This window comes from Muntiacus reevesi, chromosome 2 (genome assembly GCF_963930625.1).
Source record: "Muntiacus reevesi chromosome 2, mMunRee1.1, whole genome shotgun sequence".
Taxonomy (NCBI): Eukaryota; Metazoa; Chordata; class Mammalia; order Artiodactyla; family Cervidae; genus Muntiacus; species Muntiacus reevesi.
In genome coordinates this window covers 231,591,818-231,616,500 of record NC_089250.1, presented here as the reverse complement: position 1 = coordinate 231,616,500, position 24,683 = coordinate 231,591,818, and the positions used below count along the sequence as shown (strand labels likewise).

The 24,683-nt window shown below is 43.0% G+C and overlaps 1 non-coding gene and 1 pseudogene across 1 annotated transcript; both read right to left on the bottom strand.

Annotated features, from left to right (window-relative positions):
- Positions 1-24,683, bottom strand: part of LOC136157445 (craniofacial development protein 2-like) — a 91,782-nt pseudogene that overhangs the window by 47,589 nt on the left and 19,510 nt on the right.
- On the bottom strand, positions 6,959-7,051 carry LOC136162208 (small nucleolar RNA SNORD116). Its single transcript, XR_010662028.1, has one exon. It is a non-coding gene; the product is annotated as a small nucleolar RNA SNORD116 (small nucleolar RNA).

The following is a 24,683-nucleotide window of genomic DNA, read 5'->3' as shown; positions in this document are numbered from 1 at the left end:
AGGGTCCCAATCTCTTGAATCAGTAGACAGTCACATCTGTACTGAAAGCTGAAACAGTTTCAACAGGATATCGTTAGGTTAACTGTGTTCTTTTCTGATTGCTTTTCCCCTTGTCTTTTAAATGTGTTTTAAATGTGTAAATGTGTTTTAAAAGAAACCAGGGCACCCATTTGATGTAAAGCAAGCTCTTCTTGGTGGCGCTAGTGGTAAAGAACCTCCTGCCAATGCAGGAGAAATAAGAGACATGGGTTTGATCCCTGGGTCAGGAAGATCCCCTGGAGAAGGGCATGGCAACCCACTCCAGTGTTCTTGCCTGGAAAATTCCATGGACAAAGGAGCCTGGCAGGCTACAATCCATGGGGTCGCAACGAGTTGGACACGACTGAAGTGACTCAAGCACTCAGGCACACGCAGGCTCTTCTTGTCCCTGGTACATCGTCATATGCCTTTGGAGAATGCCCTGGTGCTGGTGGCTGAAGAATACAGATTTTTCTCTAAATGGGAGCAGGGGGAACACACTGGCATTTCTCTGAGGGCTGGAGATCTGGTAAACGACTTTATGGCCCAAGAGTGCCCTACCAGCTACACTGTCCCTTTGGGGATTCAGCATCTTCTCTTCGTGTTGAATGAGGGCAAACATCTATACAGAAATGAGCTGGACCTACTCATCGACTACCTGGAGACCAGGAAAGGACAAGTTGAAGGCATTTGGCCCTGTCCCTTTTCTTCTCTATTTAATTAATTGATTTATTTTTTGAACTTTTTATTTGTATTGGGGTATAGCTGATTAGCAATGTTGTAGTTTCAGGTGAGCAGTGAAGGGACTCAACCATACATCCACATGTATCCATTCTCCCCCAAACCTCCCTTCCATCCAGGCTGGCACATGACATTGAGCAGAGTTCCGTGTGCTATACAATAGATCTTTGCTGGTTATCCATTTTAAATATAGCACTGTGTGCATGACCATCCCAAACTCCTTAACTATCCCTTCTCCCTGGCAACCATAAGTTCATTTTCTAAGTCTGTGAGTCTCCCCCAAAATTCCTTTTCTACGAATCTATGTATGAAAGAAAAGTAAGAATTTTTCATTCAATTAAGAGAACATACCTCTGTAATACAACGATATCTGATTTGAATGTGTTCCAGATAGGATTATACTGTTTTAATGTTTAACCTTCATAGGCTAAAATGCTTCTTTTGAAGCTACATTTTCTTTTGAACCAGAGTTTAATACATAAACGGGATGGCATCTTTATATAGATGGGCACATAGGAAATAGTTCCAATTCTCTATCCGTTTATTTTTCTGATTCTAAGTTTGTTAATTGAGACATTTTGAAGAGTGTCTTGAAGTGTATGGTGAATGTGAAGAAGCAGTTCCTCATCGATTTTAAAAGTACTTCAGCTATAAGCCAAGTCCCTGAAGCAGTGACTTTTTAGATTGCTTGTTTTGAGTTAAGTAGGCAAGAAGAAAATAATACTCATTTGTCCCTTATAGGGAAAAGTAGCTGAAGTTACAAGGCTATGTTAAAAAAGCTTTAAACAAATTGTTATTCTTATTTTTTATTTTATTCATATTTTCATTATTTATATTCAAAGAATACATTTTATTCTTATTACTTTATTCATATTTTAAATGCAGAATGTGTCTTATTGAATTCACTTTCTCAGGGTGGGGGAGGGAACTCATAAGCTTGAAACATAACAGTTTTGTTTCTTTCTGAGCAATTTGTCTTTATTTTACTTGAGAGTTGACCCTTAACATTTATTAGTTTCAGCTGAACAGCATGATGATTCAATATCTGTATGTACCGTGTGGTGTTCATCTCTGTAAGTCCGGCTGACATCCTGCATTTTGATCATAAACTCTGAAGTCCAAAGATGTGCAGGTCTTCCTAGAGCTGACTGAGCCGTTCCCTGGGCAGCTCGCTGGCCTCTGCAGCAGGTGTCTGCCTTCCATTTGTTTTCTTCATTTTTCCAGGCTTTGAGATGCCAAATCCTTTGGCTGGCAGTGATCATCCCTCATTTCCTCATACCCCCATCAGGGGCAACCTGCCTCCACTCCTTCCAACCCCTGGAAAGAGATGGTTCCCAGGCTCTCCTGACCTGGTCGCTGCCAAGTCCCCTTTGATCAGTGGGTGAGAGGCTGGGACCTTCTGCTGCAGGTCAGGGCTTCCCTGCAGGGCTTCAGGGGAGCAGTAGCTTTCTTGCTTCCATGAGAATTTTCCCGAGGAAGTAGGACAGCTTAGAGGAATTGCAGTGTTTGCTGTCATATTTTTAATGACTATTACATCTTCAGAAGACCAAGAGAGACTCTTTGTAGCTCACTGGGTGCTATTTCTCTTGAGTGAGTTGCCTTAAGTTTTTTTTTTTTTTTTTTTAATTTATTTATTTATTTTTTATTTATTTTTTAATTTTATTTTATTAGTTGGAGGCCAATTACTTCACAACATTTCAGTGGGTTTTGTCATACATTGACACGAATCAGCCATTGAGTTACACGTATTCCCCATCCCGATCCCCCCTCCCACCTCCCTCTCCACCCGACTCCTCTGGGTCCTCCCAGTGCACCAGGCCCGAGCACTCGTCTCATGCATCCCACCTGGGCTAGTGATCTGATTCACCAAAACAGAAAAAGAAACACAGAAGTACAGAACAGACTTTTGAACTCCGTGGGAGAAGGTGAGGGTGGGATGTTTCAAAAGAACAGCATGTATATTATCTATGCCTTAAGTTTTAATACAGGGAAGACTTTTAGAGGAGATCTTTGACCAAGGTTTGTAGCCACAGTTAGAGTGACTTAAAGTTGTCATAATAAGGACTTCACCGGTGGTCCCGTGGTTAAGAATCCACCTGCCAACGCTGGGGACATGGGTTCAATCCTTGGTCCAGGAAGATTCCACATGCTGAGGGGCAGCTAAGCCCCGTGCTGCAACTGCTAAAGTCCATGTGCCTAGAGTCCATGCTCTGCAACAAGAAGAGCCACCGCAGTGAGAAGCCCGTGCTTCTACTAGGGCGTAGCCCCATAACTAGAGAAAAGCCCTCATGCAGCAACGAAGACCCAGCACAGCAAAAATTAAAAAAAAGGTTGTCATAGTAAGCACCCTGAATTCTGTAGTGTTTTAATGCAGCTGTACTACTGTGGACTTCCCTCATTGCCAGTGACGTGGAACCCAACTCAAAGTAAGAGAACTTGACCGGCTTGTATAGCCGGAAATCCTGAGTGACTAACTTCAGGCCAGACTGGATCCTGCTGCCGCACGTGGGCTTGGGTAGCTGCAGCACAGGGGCTTAGTTGCCCCACAGCACGTGGAATCTTCCGGGACCCAGGATTGAACCCGCGTCCCCTGCGTTGGCAGGGGGTTCATCAGACACCCGTCTCTTACCTCTGGGAGGAGAGCGGGGTGGGTACAAATTCCTGGTCAAACCCAGGATCAGCCCTTCTGTGGTCCCTGCTGTGCCCAGGATCAGAACCTTCCTTGGCTCTTGAACCTAAAGAGTTCAGGCACCTAGGATGCAGCTTTCTCCCTGAGTCACCCTTCCCTCTGTTCCTCCCCTTAAATGTCGTTCATACCCTCATCTCATCTCCTGTCCTCCCTGTGTGCTGACGGTGGGAGCGGAGAAGGATCCGCATGAGAGCATGCTTTCAATCTTCTGTGTTAAACAGGAAGTTGTCAGTGACGTCTGCATGTCAGGGAAGGTGACCTTGCACCTGGACCTTCACTAACGTTTAGACCTGGGAGTGCATTTGTTCACAAGAACCAGAGACTGCTTTGGCCTCCTTTATGAACACGGATGATTTTAGCCAAAAAAAAAAAAAAAAAAAATCTTTCCTATGTGCACAGTATTTCCACCTTTACTCCTTTTTAAAAATATTCATTTATTTATTTTGGGGTGTGCTGAGTCTTCATTGCTGCACTTGGGCTTTCTCTAGTTGCAGCCAGTGGTGGGAAGGCTACTCTCTAGTTGCAGTCCGTGGGCTTCTCATTGCAGTGGTTTCTCTTGCTGTGGAACAGGGACCCAATGACACAAGGGCTTCAGTAGTTACAGTGCACAGGTGTGGTTGCCCTGCAGCATGTGGAATGTTCCCTGGCCAGGGAGCGAACCAGTGTCCTCTGCACTGGCAGGCAGATTTTTAACCACTAGACCACCAGGGAAGTCCCCGCCTTGACTCTTTATGGTGGATCGTAATTGAGGGAATAGGCCCACTTGCTCTGGGAGCTGTAGCAGATATGCCTTTTATTGTCAGGGTCAGTGTATTGACTCTCCAAAGCCCTGGGACCAGCATTTCTGCACCGCTCTCCGTTTGTGAGCTGTTGACTTCGGGAATGAGGCGAGTGTACCAGTTTGGCATCTCCTCTGTTCCCAGCACAGCCGGTGCTCTCTGTGCCCCGTCTTCTTTCTTCCCTTCCTTCTGCTGTGTTCCCCACGCTTTCCTGAGCCTCGGCCACAGGCCTGTTCTTACCGCCTGGTCTGTTCCTGTGAGAAGTGAGTGAGTAAAAGGCAGGAGGGCTTGATAGGGATTGCATTGAATCTATAGATTGCTTTGGGTAGAATAGCCATTTTGACAATATTGATTCTTCCAATCCGTGAACACGGTATGTTTCTCCAACTGTTTGTGTCCTCTTTGATTTCTTTCATCAGTGTTTTATAGTTTTCTATGTATAGGTCTTTTGTTTCTTTAGGTAGATATACTCCTAAGTATTTTATTCTTTTTGTTGCAATGGTGAATGGTATTGTTTCTTTAATTTCTCTTTCTGTTTTTTCATTGTTAGTGTATAGGAATGCAAGGGATTTCTGTGTGTTAATTTTATATCCTGCAACTTTACTATATTCATTAATTAGCTCTAGTAATTTTCTGGAAGAGTCTTTAGGGTTTTCTATGTAGAGGATCATGTCATCTGCAAACAGCGAGAGTTTCACGTCTTCTTTTCCTATCTGGATTCCTTTTATGTCTTTTTCTGCTCTGATTGCTGTAGAGGAGTCGGGTGGAGAGGGAGGTGGAAGGGGGGATCGGGATGGGGAATACGTGTAACTATATGGCTGATTCATGTCAATGTATGACAAAACCCACTGAAATGTTGTGAAGTGATTGGCCTCCAACTAATAAAATAATATTTAAAAAAAAAAAAAAAAGGCAGGAGGGCTCAAGAAGAAATCTTCTTGCCCTCAATTGCTTCCCATCTTTGCATTAGTTTGAGAACAAAACTCTCCCGGGCCTTAAAAAGAGCTAGCTTTAGAACTGTGAGAAAATGTCCTGTTGGCTGAGAACTGTGCCCAGCAGACTGTCACTAAGAGAGGTGGCAGGGCCCTGGACCAGGTGTCACACCCCTGGGGCCAGTGTTCTAGGTAGACGGACGTTGGATTCGGAGGAACAGAGCATTTCAGGTGTGTTATGTGTCCGCGGTCTGCCTTTATGACCTGTCAGGGAGCTTCACTGTTTTGGATACCTGAGAAGGTTTATTCCAAGTGTCAGAACAGAAAGTTTGGAACAAAATCCATTTGTGAGAATCTGAGAGTGGAGGACCAGGATGTCAAAAGGCATGGACTTAGACCGAGGGTTTGCAAACTTCTTTTTAAAGGACCAGATAGTAAATTTTTTTTTTTTTTTTTTAGGCTTTGGAGACCAAGGAGCAAAAATAAGGATATTATGTATATACTTACATAGCCTTTTAAAATATAAGCATTTAAAAATGAGAAAACCAGACATTCCTGGCAATCCAGTGATTGAACTCCATGCTTCCACTGCAGGAGGTCTGGGTTCGATCCCCAGTCAGGGAACCAAGATCCCTCACCCTGAGTGGCACAGTCAATAAATAAATAAATATGAGGAAAGCATTCTGGCTTGCAGACCATACTAATACAGACAGCAGGCTGCATTTGGCCCCCAGACTCTAGTTTGCTGACCCTTGGACATCCATCGAGGTGCACAGTCTGGGCCCAGAGAGGATTTGGCAGAGCTCTGAGGAGCTGGGGTCAGGCCTGGTGTGCATGGCAGGTGCATCCTACTCTGCCCCTGTCTGAAAGTTAAGAAAGGTCCTTTTGGGGTGGGGAGCTGGAGTGGGTTCATCAGGCATCTTCCCTTTTATGTTCTGGATTTTGTTTTCTGCAGGATGGGTCAACCCCAAGGCTCAGCAGGTAAAGAATCTACCTGCCAATGCAGGAGACACAGGAGATGTGGGTTTGGTCCCTGCGATCCTCTGGAGGAGGAAACGGCAACCCACTCCAGGAGTCTTGCCTGGAGAATCCTATGGACAGAGGAGCCTGACAGGCTACAGTCCATGGGATCTCAAAGAGTCGGACACAACGGAGTGACTGAGCACAAAAGGTCTGCTTCCCCTCCCCTGATTCTGACAGTCCCCTTCAGGAGGCCTCCTCCTTTGGGATACCCCCCTTCCCCGTCTGGTAAGTGACCCTAACTTGGGGAAAAACCATGCCTTTTAGCAGCACTGCCGGGCGAGTAGCCAGGTGAACTGTCAGCAGCATTCCAGGCCCATGCTGACCAGTAGAACTTTCTGTGATGGGAGGAGTGTTCTGTAGCTGCATTGTCCGACATGGTAGCCATCGCCACATGTGACTATCGAGCACTTGAAATGGGGACAGTGTGACTGACTCACTGAATTTTTAATCTTATTTAATTTTAATTAATTGAAATGATCATATTATAGTAATTACATGTTAGTCATATGTGGCTGGTTGCTACTGTGTAATGGTCAGCACAGTTCTGGGCTGTCAGAGGTAACAAGAAGATGTAGAAATAGGTAGGAAAGTATGTTGTGTTTTTACCAAGTAAAAATCTATTATTTCTTAGTCTTTTTCTTCCTCCCCTTTTAAAAAGCTGCAAATGTACTTAAAAAGGGAAATACTATATCTCTACCATGAATGGATATCATAGTCAATTGCTATAAAATAGAAAGTAATCATAATAATTCTTTTCTTTTTTTTTTTTTTGAGCTGGATCTCAGTTTCGATGAGGAGACGGTAGTGAGTCCTCATTCATGTTGTTCAGATTTTCCAAGGAATGAATGAGAGGGTGTCGTCATCGATCCATAATAATTCTTAAAGAGATGGGAATACCAGACCACCTCACTTGCCTCCGGAGAAATCTCTATGCAGATCAAGAAGCAGCAGTTAGAAACGGACATGTAACAACAGACTGGTTCAAAATTGGGAAAGGAGTACATAAAGGCTGTATATTGTCACCCTGCTTACTTAACTTATATGCAGAGCTCATTATGCAAAATGCTGGGCTGGATGAAGAACAAGATAGATAGATTCAAGATTGCTTGGAGAAATATTAATAACCTCAGATATGCAGATGACCCCACCCTTATGGCCGAAAGTGAAGAGGAACTAAAAAGCCTCTTGATGAAGGTGAAAGAGGAGAGTGAAAAAGCTGGCTTAAAACTCAACATTCAGAAAACGAAGATTATGGCATCTGGTTCTATCACTTCATGGCAAATCAGTTCAGTTCAGTTTCTCAGTCGTGTCTGACTCTTTATGACTCCATGAATCGCAGCATGCCAAGCCTCCCTGTCCATCACCAACTCCCAGAGTTTACTCAAACTCATGTCCATCGAGTCGGTTATGCCATCCAGCCATCTCATCCTCTGTTGTCTCCTTCTCCTCCTGCCCCCAATCCTTCGCAGCATCAGGGTCTTCTCCAATGAATCAACTCTTCGCATGAGGTGGCCAAAGTACTGGAGTTTCGGCTTCAATATCAGTCTTTCCAGTGAACACCCAGGACTGATCTCCTTTAGGATGGACTGGTTGGATCTCCTTGCAGTTTAAGAGACTCTCAAGAATCTTCTCCAACATCACAGTTCAAAAGCATCAATTCTTCGGCACTCAGTTTTCTTCACAGTCCAACTCTCACATCCGTACATGACCACTGGAAAAACCACAGCCTTGACTAGACGGACTTTTGTTGGCAAAGTAATGTCTCTGCTTTTTAATATGCTATCTAGGTCATAACTTTCCTTCCAGGGAGTAAGCGTCTTTTAATTTCATGGCTGCATTCACCATCTGCAGTGATTTTGGAGCCCCCAAAATAAAGTCTGACACTGTTTCCACTGTCTCCCCATCTATTTCCCATGAAGTGATGGGACCAGATGCCATGATCTTAGTTTTCTGAATGTTGAGCTTTAAGTCAACTTTTTCACTCTCCTCTTTCACTTTCATCAAGAGGCTTTTTAGTTCCTCTTCACTCTCTGCCATAAGGGTGGTGTCATCTGCATATCTGAGGTTATTGATATTTCTCCCGGCAATCTTGATTCCAGCTTGTGCTTCTTCTAGCCCAGAGTTTCTCATGGCAAATAGATGGGGAAATAGTGGAAACAGTGACAGACTTTATTTTCTTGGGCTCTAAAATCACTGCAGATGGTTACTAAAGCCATGAAATTAAAAGACATTTGCTCCTTGGAAGAAAAGCTATGACCAATCTAGACAGTGTATTAAAAAGCAGAGACATTACTTTACCTACAGAATTCCATGCAGTCAAAGCTATGGTTTTTCCAGTAGTTGTGTACGGATATGAGAGTTGGACCATAAAGAATTGATGCTTTTGAGCTGTGGTGCTGGAGAAGACTTTTGAGAGTCCCTGAACAGTAAGGAGTTCAAACCAGTCAATCCGAAAGGAAATCAACTGTGAATATTCAACGGAAGGGCTGATGCTGAAGCCGAAGCTCCAATACCTTGGCCACCTGATGCAAAGAGCTGACTCATCGGAAAAGACCCTGATGGTGGGAAAGATTGAAGGCAAGAGGAGAAGGGGATGACATTGGACAAGATGGTTGGATGGCATCACTGACTCAATGGACATGAACTTGAGCAAACCCCCGGAGCTGGTGAAGGACAGGGAAGCCTGATGTGCTGCAGTCCATGGGTTCACAAAGAGTTGGACACAACTGAGCAACTGAACAACAATAACAAATCACAATGACAAAGAACACAAAACAGTGTCACTAAATTTCTGCTAAGTACTACTGTTAATGTGGGTCTCAGGTAAAGCCTCAGGGGCCCAATGGAAGGGCTGACCCTGGAGGAAATCAAATATCTGGGTGCCTAGGCCAAGGTGGGTGGGAATCTCCTGTTAGAGAGGGACCTTCAGGTGAAAAGTATTTATGATTCAGTGAAGTGGGCTAGGTGTTTACTGGTCCTCCTTTACAAAATGAGGGCTGTCACCAGAATTCAAAGAGATAATATGACTGAAAATATTTTAGGCTGTTAAGAACTGCACGGATGTCTGCTGATGTTGCGACTTGGTTAATCCGATCTGTCCTGCAAAGGTGGGTGTGACTCCAGGACTCTGGTCAAGTGGAGTGTGTGTGTGTGTGTGTGTGTGTGTGTGTCTGTCTGTCTGTCTGTGTGTGTGTCTGAGTGCTCAGTCGTGTCTGACTCTGCAACCCCATGTATCCCGCCAGGCTCCTCTGTCCATGGGATTTCCCAGGCAAGAATACTGGAGTGGGTTGCCATTTCCTCCTCCAGGGGATCTTCCTGACTCAGGAATTGAACCTGTGTCTTCTCTGTCTCCTTCACTGGCAGACAGACTCTTTACCACTAAGTCACCTATATACTGGTTGCCCCCATTTTAACTCTTTTTTTTCTGCACTGCACAGGCATGTCAGGCTTCAGTTCCCTGACCAGGGATCAAACCCGTGCCCTCTGCAGTGGGGGCATGGAGTCTTCCCCTCTGGACTGCCAGGGAAGTCCCAACTCCCTTTCCAAAAAACAAACAGAAAAACCATTTTTATTTTGGAATAATTTTAGATTTACTGAAAATTTGCAAAGATATTACAGGGAGTTCCCTTTATCCAACTTCCCCTTAGCGTCTTATAGAACCATGCACATTTACTAGGAAATTGCCATTAGTCCATGGGGTCACTAAGAGTCGGACACGACTGAGCGACTTCATTTTCACTTCCACTTTCATGCATTGGAGAAGGAAATGGCAACCCACTCCAGTGTTCTTGCCTGGAGAATCCCAGGGACGGGGGAGCCTGGTGAGCTGCCATCTATGGGGTGACACAGAGTTGGACACGACTGAAGCAACTTAGCAGCAGCAGCCATTAGTACAATAATATTAACTATATTACAGATTTTATTCATATTTCACCAGTTTTTCTACTAATGTATTTATTTGTTTCAGGAACTTGTTCTGGCTACTTCATTGCATTGAGGTCCCTTTTAATTTTATTATGCGTCAATTTTTTATTATGAACTATTTTATTATGTATAAAATTCTGAATGAATAGTGTAATGGACACTCATGTATTCTATAACTAGATTCAGTAATTGTTAGCATTCTGCCATTTTAAAAGTTTATATATATGCTGTATAAATAAAACTTTTCTCAACCATAAAAATATTAATAAGATGTTGAGTTCATGATATCCCATCTTTAAATACTTCAACATGCATCTCCTAAGAATAGAGACATTCTCTTATATAATTATGATACTGCTATTACACCTTAAAAATTAGTACCAGTTCTACAATCTGTAGTATCTGGTTCTCATATTTGAATTTTCAGTTGTCCCAAGAATGCTTCTGCTTTGTATTTATTGTGGCTTCTATGTTGGGTTCACTTACATTTATAAATGTTTTCCTTCTTTCTGAATTGACTCCTTTATCATTATGCAATGCTTTTCTTTGTCTTTTATTATAATATTTATTTTAAAGTCTACTTTGTGTAATATGAATATAATTACTCCAAATTTTTTGTCCCAAGAATCCTTTTACGGCCCTTTTAAAAAATCAGGATTTAATTAAGGTTTACCCATTCATTTGGTTTTTATGTGTCTTTAGTTTCTTTTAATCTAGAGCAGTCTTTTTACCTCCTTTTTTCCCCCTGCTACTGATACTAAATTTGAGTCCAAGACAGCTGTCTCAGACCATCCTATATTGTAGATTTGTCTGTTTCCTCACGGTGTCACTTACCTGTTCTTCTGTCCCCTGTATTTTCTGTATGCTAGAAGTTTGGTCCAGAGGCTTGATTAGATTCAGGTTCTGCAATTTTGGAAAGGATGTTTCATAGGTGTTGAGGTTTCATGCTGCAACATATCAGAAGGCACATTCACTGTTTATCCATCTAGGGAATGTGTTAGTGAAAACCACAAAGACTTTTTTTGTCAGTGTGTTAGTTTCCTAGGTTTGCCATAAAAAAGCAGCACAAATTGTGTGACTTAAAACAAAAGAAATCATCTCACAATTTGGGAGGCCAGAAGTCAGATATCAGGCTTCACAGGCCTGTGCTTCCTCTGAAACATGGAGGAGAGAGTCCTTCCTTGATTCTTCTGGCTTCTGGCCTTTGCCGGCATCCGTGGGGTTCCAACATTCCTGTCTCTGCCTCCATCTCACATGATATTCTCTCTTTTGTGTTTTCATGACATCTGTCATCTCTGTATGTGTATCCTTCTGAAACTTAAAAAGAAAAAAACCCTGTTTCCCTTTGTCTCAAGGTATCTCCCTAGACTGGGGCTTCCCCAGGTGACTCAGTGAGAAAGAATCCATATGCCAATGCAGGAGACGTGGGTTCTATCCCTGAGTCAGGAAGGTGCCCTGGAGGAGTAAATGGCAGCCCACTCCAGTATGCTTGCTGGGAGAATCCCATGGACAGAGGAGCCTGGTGGGCTGCAGTCCATGGGGTTGCACAGGGTTGGACACGACTGAGCATGCATGAGAGCACGCATGCATGTCCGCATCTCCTTAGACTGGATGACCTGGTAGGTCTTTTCGGGCACGCTGTGAAGTCTGACATCTGACAGTGAGCTCTTCGTTTTTCTCTATTACTGTGTAGTGTCCTGTCCTACCAAACGGATGACGCGAAGTGAGGTAGGAGCCCTACTCAATGGCCACACGCCAGGTTGCTGAGGGCTGGGAGGTTGAGACACTCATCCCTGTGGAGCCCTTGCATCCATCCTGCCGGTGTAGCCTCAGGTGCTGGTGTTGGCTGAACATTAGTCACTGAACCCTTCTTCTGCCTTAGAGAGACTCCCCGAGGGCGCTGGAGCCTCCCCTGCACATAAATATACATAAACTTTGTAGAGACGCTCGGGGTTGTTGAATGAATCACTAGCATCTACAGGGGAAAGACTTTTTATTTTCTTATAGTTATCTAAATAATTTAGTAGAAGAAGATTAGAACAGTAACTTGTGTTAAGGTTTTTAAGACAGTTTGTATATTTTTTAAAAGCATGGAATTTTCTGGTATTGGCTTATTTCCTCTTTTTAAAAAATTAGTCTTTTTATTTATTTTTTTTTAATTTTTTTTTTAAATTAGTCTTTTTAAAAGCAGATGATAGATACACATGGTACAAAATTCAAGAGAAAAGGTAAACAGTAAAAAGTAGTTCTCCCATTTCTATTTCTTAGCTTAACAATTTCTTGTTTCTTTATCCATAGGCAAGTATATATAAATTTTCATACAAGTGGTAACATGCTATAAATGCTATTCTAGTTCTTTAACTTTTTTTCCATTATGTCTTAGAAAGATTGTATCTTGATTGGGCATATTACTACCTGTTTTTAACAATTGCAGTTTATTCTGAAGTTTTACTGTTTAGTCACATTCAACTCTTGGGAGCCCGTGGACTACAGCCCGCCAGACTCCTCTGTCCATGGGATTTCCCAGGCAAGAATATTAGAGTGGGTTGCCATTTCCTTCTCCAGGGGATCTTCCCTCCCCAGGGATCAAACCTGAATCTCTTGTGTCCTGCTTTGGCAGGAGGACTCTCTATACCACTGAGTCACCTGGGAAGCCCATTCTGAAGTATAGATGTATACTAATTTATATCAGATCTTATTGATAGACATTTTAGGTCATTTCTAACCTTTTACTGCTTAAGCAAAATAGAATTTATTTTGATGTAAGTTGTTTTGCTTTTATGTTATAGAGTAACTCATTTTATAAGCTAATTTCAAATATTGCTAGTTGTTACTCAATAAGAAATAACAAGGACTTCCCTGGCAGGTCAGTAGTAAGGCTCTCTGTTCCTAATGCAGGGGGCACAGATTGGATTCCTGGCCAGGGAACCAAGATCCCACAAGCCGAGTGGCGCAGCCAAACTTCCCTCCACCCCCCGCAAAATAAGAAATAACAAAAGTGTGTTTTTGCTATTAAGAATGTAAAGAAAACTTATGTTGCAAATTTTATGAATGGAAGTATTTTACATACTCACATTCATCTTTAGCTCATAAATTAGCATGATAGGTTAGCATTTGGAAAGGAGGTTCAATCAGGTATGCTTTCTGGCATGTAGTAGGACATTTAATATATTAAAATAGGCACTGATTTTAGATAAAGAAGAGGTTTGCTAGATTAAACTTTCTAATACTTTTTTTCTGTAGTTTGCTAAAAATATTTTTATTTTCCAGGTTAGCCTTTTTTTTTTTTTTCCCGCATCCCTTGGGTACAAAGCTGACTTGTCTGAGCTGCTATGTGAGCCTAGACAAGAAGCTGGCTGGAGTCTGTCCAGAGCATTCAGGATCCGTCATTACGTGGGTATATTTGTTTCCTGTTACTGTGTAACAAATGACCACAAACTTAGCAGCTGGAAACAACCATCTTATAAATAAAGAAATAAAACACATTTATTATCTCACAGTGTCTCTGGTTTCAGGAGTCTGGGTTCAGTTTAGCTGGGTCCTCAGTGTCACTAGCCTGAAAAGCAATGTGTGGGCAGGGCCTGGGGTTTCATTTGAGGCTCAGATTGCTCTTCCTAGCTCACTGGTTGTTGGTTAATTAATTTCTGTGTGGTTCTGTGGCTGAGGGCCCCATTTGCACACCAGCTATCAGTTGGAGACGCCTCTCAGCTCCTGGGGGCCATCCTCAGGTCCTCGTCATGCAGACCCGCTCTTCTTATAATGTGAGTGTCTTCTTTCTTCCAGGCTGGGAGAGCCTGATGCTTTGTCTTTTAGAGGCTTTCCTGGTTAGGTCTAGTCAAAGCTATAGTCTTTCCAGTAGTCATGTATGGATGTGAAAATTGGACTCTAAAGAAAGCTGAGCACTGAAGAATTAATGCTTTTGAACCATGGTTCAAAAGGGCTCTTGAGAGCCCTTTGGACTGCAAGGAGATTCAACCAGTCCATCCTAAAGGAAATCAGTCCTGAATATTCATTGGAAGGACTGATGCTGAAGCTAAAACTCCAATACTTTGGCTCCCTGATGCAAAGAACTGGCTCATTTGAAAAGACCCTGATGCTGGGAAAGATTGAAGGTGGGAGGAGAAAGGGACGACAGAGGATGAGATGGTTGGATGGCATCACCGATGTGATGGACATGAGTTTGAGTAAGGTCCAGGAGTTGGTGATGGACAGGGAAGCCTGGCGTGCTGCAGTCCATGGGGTTGCAAAGAAATGGACATGACTGAGTGACTAAACTGAATTGGTTAGGTCAGGCCCACCTGTCTAGGATAATTTCCCTTTTGATGAATTTAAAGTGATCGCCCTTTAAAGTTTTTTTTAAGCTAACACATTTTGTTTTTCTTCAAAATTTGACTGTGCCAGATCCTAGTTGCAGCATGCAGGATCTTTGCTGAGGCATGCAGGATCTGGTTCTTTGATCAGGACTGGGACCTGAGCCTCCTGCATTGGGAGCATGGAGCCTTAACCATTGGACCACCAGGGAAGTCTTTCCCTTAATATTAATTGGTCTCACCTACATTCAAAGAGAGGTGATTATGAAAAGCATGTGCACCAGAGGGCAGGAATCTTGGTGGTCATCTTAGATTTCTACCTACCTCAGTGGGTGGTTATGAGCACTGCTGTCACAGGAGACCTGAGCTAGAATTGTTAAAATTTTTTTCTCTGTGAAGAAGTAGTAGTTAGGCAATAATTAATCTACCTTTTTCTGTGAGACAGCTCTTAAATTGCAGTCTTAAGAGCTGTGAGACAGCTCTTAAATTGACAAGTGGGCAGTTCTGCCTATCTCCACCTTACTAGCCAGTTGCTTCCATGTCATTCTAAAACATAGACTTTGCAGAGGGGATCTCTCCTATTCACAGGGTTTTCTGTTTCTCTCCTTAACCCTAAAATGTCATGCTCTTTCCTTTCAATCAAATATCTCTTAGACAGGAAGCATTTATCATTCAGAATCTAGCCAGAGGAAAGTAATAAACCTTCTAAAGCAGTTGAGGAGGTGGCTTTCTGTACTGGAAAATGTGTGTATGTTACAACCATCGTAGGAGTATCATCACCCCAAACCTCACCCTGATTTCTTCATTCAGAGGAGGGATGGCTTCTCCTACTTAGAACCCTGTCCCAGGGGACTTGTTCAGTTGCTCCGTCATGTCTGAATCTTTGCAACCCCATGGACTGCAGCACGCCAGGCCTCCCTGTCTTCTACCGTCTCCCCGAGTTTGCTCAGACTCATGTCCATTGAGTTGGTGATGCCATCTAACCATCTCATCCTCTGTCGTCCCCTTCTCCTCCTGCCTTCAGTCTTTCCCAGCATCAGGGTCTTTTCCAATGTGTTGGCTCTTTGAATCAGAAGGCCAAAATCCCAGGGGAGGGCTGGTGACAGACCAAGGTGAACTGTGACTCCCTTGGGTCTCTGAAGGTTTTACAGCTGGGCACCCAGTAGAATGCACTGTGCTCATTTGTGAATGCTGGGAGGACAGGAGGGGAGACTGGCTTCCTTCTGCCTTGTTAACGTATAGCCATTCTCCATGTACAGACTCCGAAGTCTGCTCCTTTCTTTGATGTGATGGGAAAGCTCTGGCTTCTGTCATAGGAAACCCTTAGATTGGTCCATCAGTCAGTCCACTGGGCAGCTCAGGAGGTGGAATGAGCCCGCCGTGGAATCAGGACCACATGGGTATTTCCAGAGTGATCTTGGGCAAGTGGCATCAGCTCTGGACTCAATATCCCCTTCTTGCAAATCAGCTTAACCCCACCGTGTTTCCATATGGTTAGGAGTTGATATGGCATGAAAAAGAACTTTGGACGCTTAACACAAGATTGTATTCCATCATTTTTTAAATTAATTTTTTAAAAGATTTTCTTTGATGTGGACCCTTTTAAAGCCTTTATTTAATTTGTTACAATATTGCTTCTGTTGTTTACATTCTGGCTCTTTGGCCACAAAGTATGCAGGATCTTAGCTCTCCAACCAGTGCTCATACCTATACCCCCTGCATTGGAAGGCGAGGTCTTAACCACTGGACCACCAGGAAAGTCCCATCCATCATGTCAGAGATGTATATTATTTCTCATTAGTCTCTCTGAAGTCATGACATGTGTAACAGAAAGCATCTCACTGTAATAATTAGCAGTTTTATTTCTTATAATAAATACTGATCAGTCTCACAAACCATGTCATTATTAGAGCAATGAGTTACTGTGCATTACAGGTCAGGAATTGACAGAAGAGACTTGAATCTCTGCAAAGATTCTCCTTTGGAGTGAGAAGAGGTGGGAATGAAGCCCGCATCTCTCCACACCTTGTCCAGCCCTCCTGATTGGGTGCTCACATCCCTCTTCTTGCTATGAAAGTCTGTTCGTCTTCCCCCAATCCAGAGCAGCAGGTTTTGTCCTCCAAAGCTGTGGTCACTGAGCTTCATCCTGTCTTGGCCACGACTTAGGTTGGAATGCTGGTGTTAGTAAAAGGAATAGCAGCATCCTTTCTCCACACCCCCTGCCACACTGTGACCAGCGAGCCTTCTGCACAACTCCTTTCTCACAGCTCTTTCCGCTCTGCAGTCACCTGGGGCAGGAGTCCCTGTGGGCTGCACTTCTGTCTTCTTTGCTGGAAGGTGTGGACATTGAAACCCTTTTGGCCTGTGATGGGTTCTCACTCCCCTGTGGCTTGTCTCTGTGAGTCATTCTTCGAGGCTCACTCTTGTCCTTTGACACTGGTTTCCTCATCATTGTGTGTGGACCACTGGTGTTTGAGGGGCATGTGGGCACATTTTTTAAAATTTTCTTTTAGAATTCGCTTTTTGAAAAAAAAATTGCATATGGAAACATGAAAGACCCTGAATAGCCAAAGCAATCTTGAGAAAGAAGAATGGAGCTGGAGGAATCAACCTACCTGACTTCAGACAGTCATCAATACAGTATAGTACTGGCACAAAAACAGAATTATAGACCAATAGAACAAGATAGAAGGCCCAGAGATAAGCCCACACACCTATTATCACCTTATCTTCAACAAAGGAGGCAAAAATATACCATGGGGCAACAACAGTCTCTTCAATAAGTGGTACTGGGAAAACTGGACAGCTATGTATAAAGGAATGAAATTAGGCACTTCCCAATGCCATACACACAAAACTTTTGTATTGGAGCATAGTTGATTTGCAGTGTGTGATAGTTCCAGGTGTACATCAAAGTGAACCAGCTATACATATACATACATCCCATCTTTTCTATATTGTTTTCCCATATAGGCCATTACAGAGTATTGAGTAGAGTTCCCTGTGCTGTATGTAGGTCCTTATTATTAATAGTTATCTATTTGATATATAGTAGTATGTCTCTGTCAATCCCACTCTCCTAATTTATGTCTCCCCCCTCACCCTGTGGTGGTAGCCATAAGTTTGTTTTCTATATCTGTAACTCTATTTCTATTTTGTAGATAAGTTCATTTTTACCCTTTTTTTAGATTCCACATGTAAGCAATATCATGAGATATTTATCTTTCTCTGACTTACACTCAATATGACAATTTCTAGGTCCATCCATGTTGCTGCAAATGGCATTATTCCATTCTACTTTATGGCTAAGTAATATTCCATTTGTGTGTGTGTGTATGTGTGTATACCAGATCTTTATCCATCCCACCACTGATGGACATTTATAATAGGTCATCCGGTAGAAGACGTTTACTGAGCAACTCCCCCAAGCTTGCCAGGGTTGCATGCCCACATGCAGTGATGTTCTTGGTATATGTTTTGTAGCAGTTCTCACTAAAAATGACAACCTACAGAAGAATAAGATTACAGTAAATTCCCATATATTTTCATACACGTTCAACCATCACTGACATTCCGCCTCATTTGCTTTATGTCTCTCTCACTCTGTGTATAATTAATATATACATCTGTATATGTCTGAATTCACTTGTTTAAAAAAATCTAGGCATTTGAGAGTAAGCTGCAGTAAGTGCCCTTCACACCTCGATATCCAGCACTCACCACCCGAGGATGAGGATTTTAGAGCTTCTCTGATGTCTCAGTGGTAAAGAATCCACCTGCCGATCAGGAGACATGGGTTTGACCCCTGGGTCCAGGAAGATCCCACATGCTGTGGGGCAGCTAAGCCCATGCACCACCACTACTGAGCCTGTGCTCTCGAGCCCGGGAGCCGCAGCTATTGGGCCCACATGCTACAACTACTGAAGCCCATGCTCTGTAACAAGAGAAGCTACCGCAATGAGGAGCCAGCTCACTGCAAGGATGAGTAGCCCTCACTCTGCACAACTAGAGAAAAAAACCTGCACAGCAACAAAGACACAGCATAACCAAAAATAAAGTGATTTTTTTTAAAGAAAGGAATAAAGATTTTATTCTCTTAACCAGAGTGAAATTGTCAAAATCAGGAAATTTGATGTGGATACCATGCTATTACCTGTGCATACATGTTTACAGTTGTCCCAGTATTATCCTTAAACAACTTTCCTCCACTCTGATTCAGAGTCACACGACGCATTCGCTTATCATGTCACTTTGGTTTCCTTTCCTTTGAAAGAGTATAGGTCTCTTGTTTTGTAGAAAATCCTTCAGTCTATACTTAGTTTTCTAGGTACTTTCCTTTTCTAGTGAGTGACACTGGTTTTCCATTTGTGGTAATGTAGAGTTTCCCTTCAAAATAAATTTATTTAAAATTAACAAGGGAGTCAATTTAAAGAAAATATGAAGTAAATAACAGTGCAAGAGATACAAGGAACTGACAAAAATGGTGACAGTCGTGGATCAATGACTGAGATTTGGAAAATTTGTACAGGGTCCACGATGTTGCTATCTCTTGGACCCTGGTGGTAGGAGAGACCAGGGGAGCCTGTAGCTCTGCTCAGGCCCTGGGTTTCTGAACTGGCGGTGGTTGTGCCAGCCCCAGGGGGGCTTCTGCTCTCCCCACCGGCAGCCCCTTGCCTCGCCAGGCAGAACTCATCCCTTTGATTTCCACCACATCCCATGGGTGGTATGTTCCTCTTTGCTCCTCTTGCTTTAAAGTCTTAAGTTCCATCTTGCCTTGAAGCCTTTCCTGTGGGGGTTAGTCACCTGGACTGCTGCTGCTGCTGCTAGGTCGCTTCAGTCGTGTCCGACTCTGTGCGACCCCACAGACGGCAGCCCACCAGGCTCCCCTGTCCCCAGGATTCTCCAGGCAAGAACACTGGAGTGGGTTGCCATTTCCTTCTCCAATGCATGAAAGTGAAAAGTGAAAGTGAAGTTGCTCAGTCATGTCTGATTCTTAGTGACCCCATGGACTGCAGCCTACCAGGCTCCTCCGTCCATGGGATTTTCCAGGCAAGAGCGTTGGAGTGGGGTGCCATTGCCTTCTCTGCACCTGGACTACATCTGCCCTTAATAGAATCCTACTTTTTCTGGTGGCCTTTTAAAGTTTTGTTCGTATTTATTTGTTTATTTGGCCATAGCATGTGGGGTCTTTGTTCCCTGACCAGGGATTGAACCCGGACCCCCGGCAGTGAAAGTGTGGAGGTTCAACCACTGAAATGCCAGGGAATTTCATATTTTTATTTATTTCTTCATTTGTGCATGTGTGTATTGAGGTACGATTGACTTATTTAAAAAAGGCTGTTTTGTGTTAAGAAACCAAAGAGAAAGAGTACTCCTAATATCTCCTTGCTCTTTCCTGATTTATTTTTTAAATTAGAGGTAAATAATATTTTTATTGTAATTCAGTGAAAAAATATTGAACAAAGTGAAAATATTTCTGTGAAAATAAGGAAAAAGTCCAGCTGGATGGCAAAAGTAGCCTTTGGAGAGACATGTATATTTTATAATGGGTTTTGATGAAAAAATATGCAAAAGAAAAAAAAATAATGTATATGTTTTAGTGAGTTTGAAGATAAGTATACACCCATGAAACCATCACCGTATGTAATACTCTGAACTTATCCATTAACTCTAGAAGTTTCCTCCTTCCCTCTTTTTCCCGTTTTGATATGAGCATTAAGCATAAGATCTACCTTTTCTATATCCTACCAGAATGTGATTAAGCCATGAGAAGACAAGAAAAGTGTGTGTGTCTTAGGAATGGTGGGTGAGGAGGGGGTTGGGGGGCCGGTAGATGAAAATGTAAAAATATATTTGTTGTAATTAGCTTTAAAATAAATAAATAAATAAAATAAACTTGAAACTTAAAAAAAAAAAAAAAGATCTACCCTCTTAAACTTTTTAAAGTAAGGATACAATACAGTATTAGGTACAGGCACTATGCTGTGCAGTAGATCTTCAAGAATTCTTCGCTCTGCATAAATGAAATGATGTGCCTTTTGACCAACATCTCCCTGATCCTTCACATCCCATAGCCCCTGGTAACCTCCATTCTGCTTTCTACGTCCACAAATATGACTGTATTAGATTTCCCATATAAGTATATTCTTATGTATTTGACTTATTTTACTTAGCAAGTTCATGCATGTGGTAGCAAATGGCAAGATTTCCTGCTTTTCAAAGGGAAAGAAATGTGTGTGTGTGTGTGTGTGTGTGTGTGTGTGTATATGCGTGCGCATGTGTGTCTATATATATATATATAATACACACCACATTTTCTTTGTGTATGTGTGGACTGTAGTTCACCAGGCTCCTATGTCCATGGAATTCTCCAGGCAGGAATACTGAAGTGGGAAGCCATTCCCTTCTCAGGGGATCTTCTCAACCCAGGGGCTGAACCTGGATCTCCCACACTGCAGCAGATTCTTTACCATCTGAGCCACCAGGGAAGCCCTGTGTGTGTATCTGCTACATTTGCTTTATCCTTTTGCCGCTGATGAGCATTTAGGTTGTTTTTTGAGTGATTTATTAATATTAAATCTCTTCTTTGGTAAGACTCATCTCTTGAGTCTCCAAGTAGGCTCTAAGTTCTAGGAGGGTGGGGACCCACTCTCCTGAGGGTCTCTAAAGCGTGGAGCTCCTGACCTTGAGCGTAGAGGATGTCCAGGAAGGGCAACCTCTATTTCTCATCCTTACTGCCTCTCAGGCCTGCATCACTGATTGCCTGACCTAGGCAGCTATCCCTTCTCTGGTGCCCTCAGGCCAGACCCTCCTGACTTGTGTCAGCATCCTTTTCTATAACACTTAACATCTTATATAACACTTAGCATCATTTTCTGTAACACCAAGACCGTGGAGACTGTGTAAATCTAATTCAGTCACCCTTGTGCTCTTCTGCACCCCAGACATATACGTAAAACCTTTCTTTGCCTACCGGAGTGTTTTCAGATTAGGGACACAGACCCCTGGGAGTCTTCAAAATTGTATCAAGGTGACGGTGAATTCTACAAGGATATTTTGATCTTGTGTTTCAGTTTTAGTGATAACCTTCAAGACATTTAAAATGTAAGCTTACATTGGATTATCGAATCACTGCTTTTATCTGATCCTGTTGGGTGATTCCAGGGCCTGCATTTCTGTTTAGTTTCCTTTGGTGACAGAACACCCAAAGTGATAGGGTTTTAACTGTGCTTGCAGTGTGTTTCTCATTCCCTGTGTGTGATAGAGAGAAAGAGTTTGCAGCTTTGAGAAGCACTGGCCACGTACTCTGACCTCCAGCTTCCAGGGACCTCGAACATCAGGCTCATGTTCATCTCTCTAGCCTCAAGTCTTACCTCTCCCATGTGAGCCCTGTGCTATGGCTTCCTCCCTGATCCCCACATTCTTAGTCCTTAGGGTACCCACTGAACTCCTTTCACCTTCTCAGACTCAGCTCAATTTCCTATCCTCCTGGAAGCCTTCTCAGACTTTGCCTGAGACGACCTTTCCTCTCTAGTTTCTGTCCCTCAATGACGATGTTTAGCTCAGAGATGCTACCCAGGGTCCACCCATCAGCCTCCCTAGCAGACTGACTATGAGCCCCCAGCTGACAGGACTGTGCCCTCTGCCTTTTTGTGCCTAGAACCCAACAGGTCCCTAATAAACACTTGTTGCAGGATTTTACTTAAGCCCAGGAGCCTTTAAGCTCTTTTTGCAATATCTTTCATCATGTGTCCTAAGGAGCTGGGAGACTTGCTGCTCTGAGTGATTGTCTGGCGTCCTGTCACATGTACACTAGATGCTCAACTAACATTTCCTTATTTCTCTGCTCAAGACCGAGATCAAGGGTAGTTTTCTTCCCTTCTGGGTAAAAGTTTTATAAAAAATCCAAACTGTCCATTAAGATTCCCAAGAAGCATTGCAGGCATACTATTTTGCCACTTTCCTTAAAATCTGCCTCACTTGGCTATAGCATCAGGATGTTTGTTGAAGTGCACTGAATAAATTGCTTACAGACTGTTCTGAAATTTTTCTTGAATTATTTTCTCAATGTAGGCTACTCTTGTGCTGCCTTGGCATGGTAACCTTTTCTGTGATGTCTCTGGTTACTCTGATTCACAGTACTTTTTTGTTTTTTCCTTTTTTTTTTTCTCTCAGTTTTTGGCCCTGCTGGACCTTCTTTGCTTTTGTGAGGACTTTCTGTAGTTGCTGGGAGTAGGGTGCAGGTTTCTCATTGTGGTAGCTTCTCTTGTTGCAGAACACAGGTGCTAGGTGGGCAGGCTCAGTACTTGTGGCGCTGGAGTCTAATTGCTCCCCAGCATGGGGGATGTTCCCTGAGCAGGGATCGAACCCGTGTTTCCTGCATTGGCAGGCAGATTCTTATCCACTGCGCCACCAGGGATGTCCCTCCACAGTACTTTTCATAGCCAAGCCCCCAAAGCCTCCGAGTCTGTCCTGCCAGCCATGCTATTTGGCTACCAAAGGGAACCGCCCCCGCCGCCTCTGTGGCCCACTCACTCTATGAGGCTTGTACTCCCCAGGGCCACTGGGCAAATGAATTGTCTTGAACTTGGACCCTCTTCTCTCTCCTGTGCTTGTTTGTGTATGATAAACTTTCTGAAGATGTTTGAAAAGTAAATGTTTGAATTGCACATCCTTATTTGATTGACCTTTTACACTCCCTGCACTGTCTGTCCGACTAACAGGGGGCTGCCTGGCTGGCGTGCTGCTGGCAGGAGAGAGGAGGAGCTGCTCCCTTAAGAAGGCACCTTAGCAGCTCTCTGCATCTTGACTGTTCCCTAATACTCCTCTGGCAGAAGCTGGCTGTTAGGTAGAGATTCATTTCATGGGAGTTTCTGCTAGTGGAACCCTGCACCATCTCTCCTGAGAATTACAATGCAGGGCACTGTAACCCTCAGGGGATTCTGTTGTCTCAGATCTATACTTGAGCGGGGTAAGAGTGACAACCATTTTATAAAAATAACATTTCTTACTAGTATAGAAGTGATATACACTCAAGGCAGGAAAGTTGGAAGATTCAGAAAGATCACAAATGAAAAAGGCATGATTTCAAACCCTGAGGTGGTTGCTGGCGCATCTTTCTTATGTTCCCTTCCACACTTTCCTTCTGCACATTTATGGCTTTATTTTACAAATGTGGCTTACTGATTCTTTCATTTCTCAGTAGAGCATAAACATCTCACCAGGTCAGTATTTACTGCTTTACCATATGTAGGTAGAGCATTTTATTTAACCAATCCCTTATTAGACATTTACCTTGGTTTTAATTTTCTGTTGTTATAGTTATCTTGTGATAAACATCTTTATTGATGCACCTTTGTTGGCATCTTTTTTAAAATTTCCTGAGGATAAATTCTGAGAAGTAGAATTCTTGAGTCAGTCAAAGAGAGGAGACATTTTGTAAACACTGAAAGAAGAATAGATAGATTTAGTAAGTGTCATTCATGTAGAAAATTAACACTTAATCCCATAATCAGTGTGAATAGCTAAGTATCCTTTACAGTTCCTTTCTGCTTTGCTGTGGACGGCATCATGTCACTCACATTGGGAAGCAAGTAAAAAAACGGGACTCTGGGGCCACACTACCTGGGATTTGAGTCCTGTTTCACCACTCACCAGTGTGACCTTGCTGAGTCACTTTAGCTCTCCTCACCTCAGTTTCCTCATCTACAAGATGGGAACAGTAAAAGTGCCTACCTCATAAAGTGGTAATTAAAAAATGAAATGAATTGCTCTGGGTCAAGAGCTTAGAATAGCCCCTGGCACCGAACAAGTGCTTGCCATTATTTCTTCATCTAGTTGTTCACTTAACAAGTTACTCTGCATGTGAATTAATATGGGTCCAGTTACCTTGTTAGTGGTTGTGCAGCATTTCATTATAAGAATGTGCATTTGTGTGTCTGTATATTTTCTCCAGTCTTGTACTGTTGCTGGTCTTCCGGGTAATAAATTCCTAGAGGTAGGGTTGACAGGGGTGCTTACTTTTAAAGACTTTTAAATATATACATTTCCGTGTAGTACCATCAAAGAGAAGCTAGCATGCATATGTGAAGTCACTCAGTGAGGGCACTCAGGCTCTGCCCAGACAGTGGTCCCTGACCTTGCAGAGTTCATAGTCATGGAGAGATCTGGAAGACAAGAGGGGAGGAAGGCCTTCTCAGAGCCTGTGCTGTTTCTCCACAGCAGCAAGCTGTCTGGTTTATGGGTCTCCATTGTTCTGCTTGCCTAT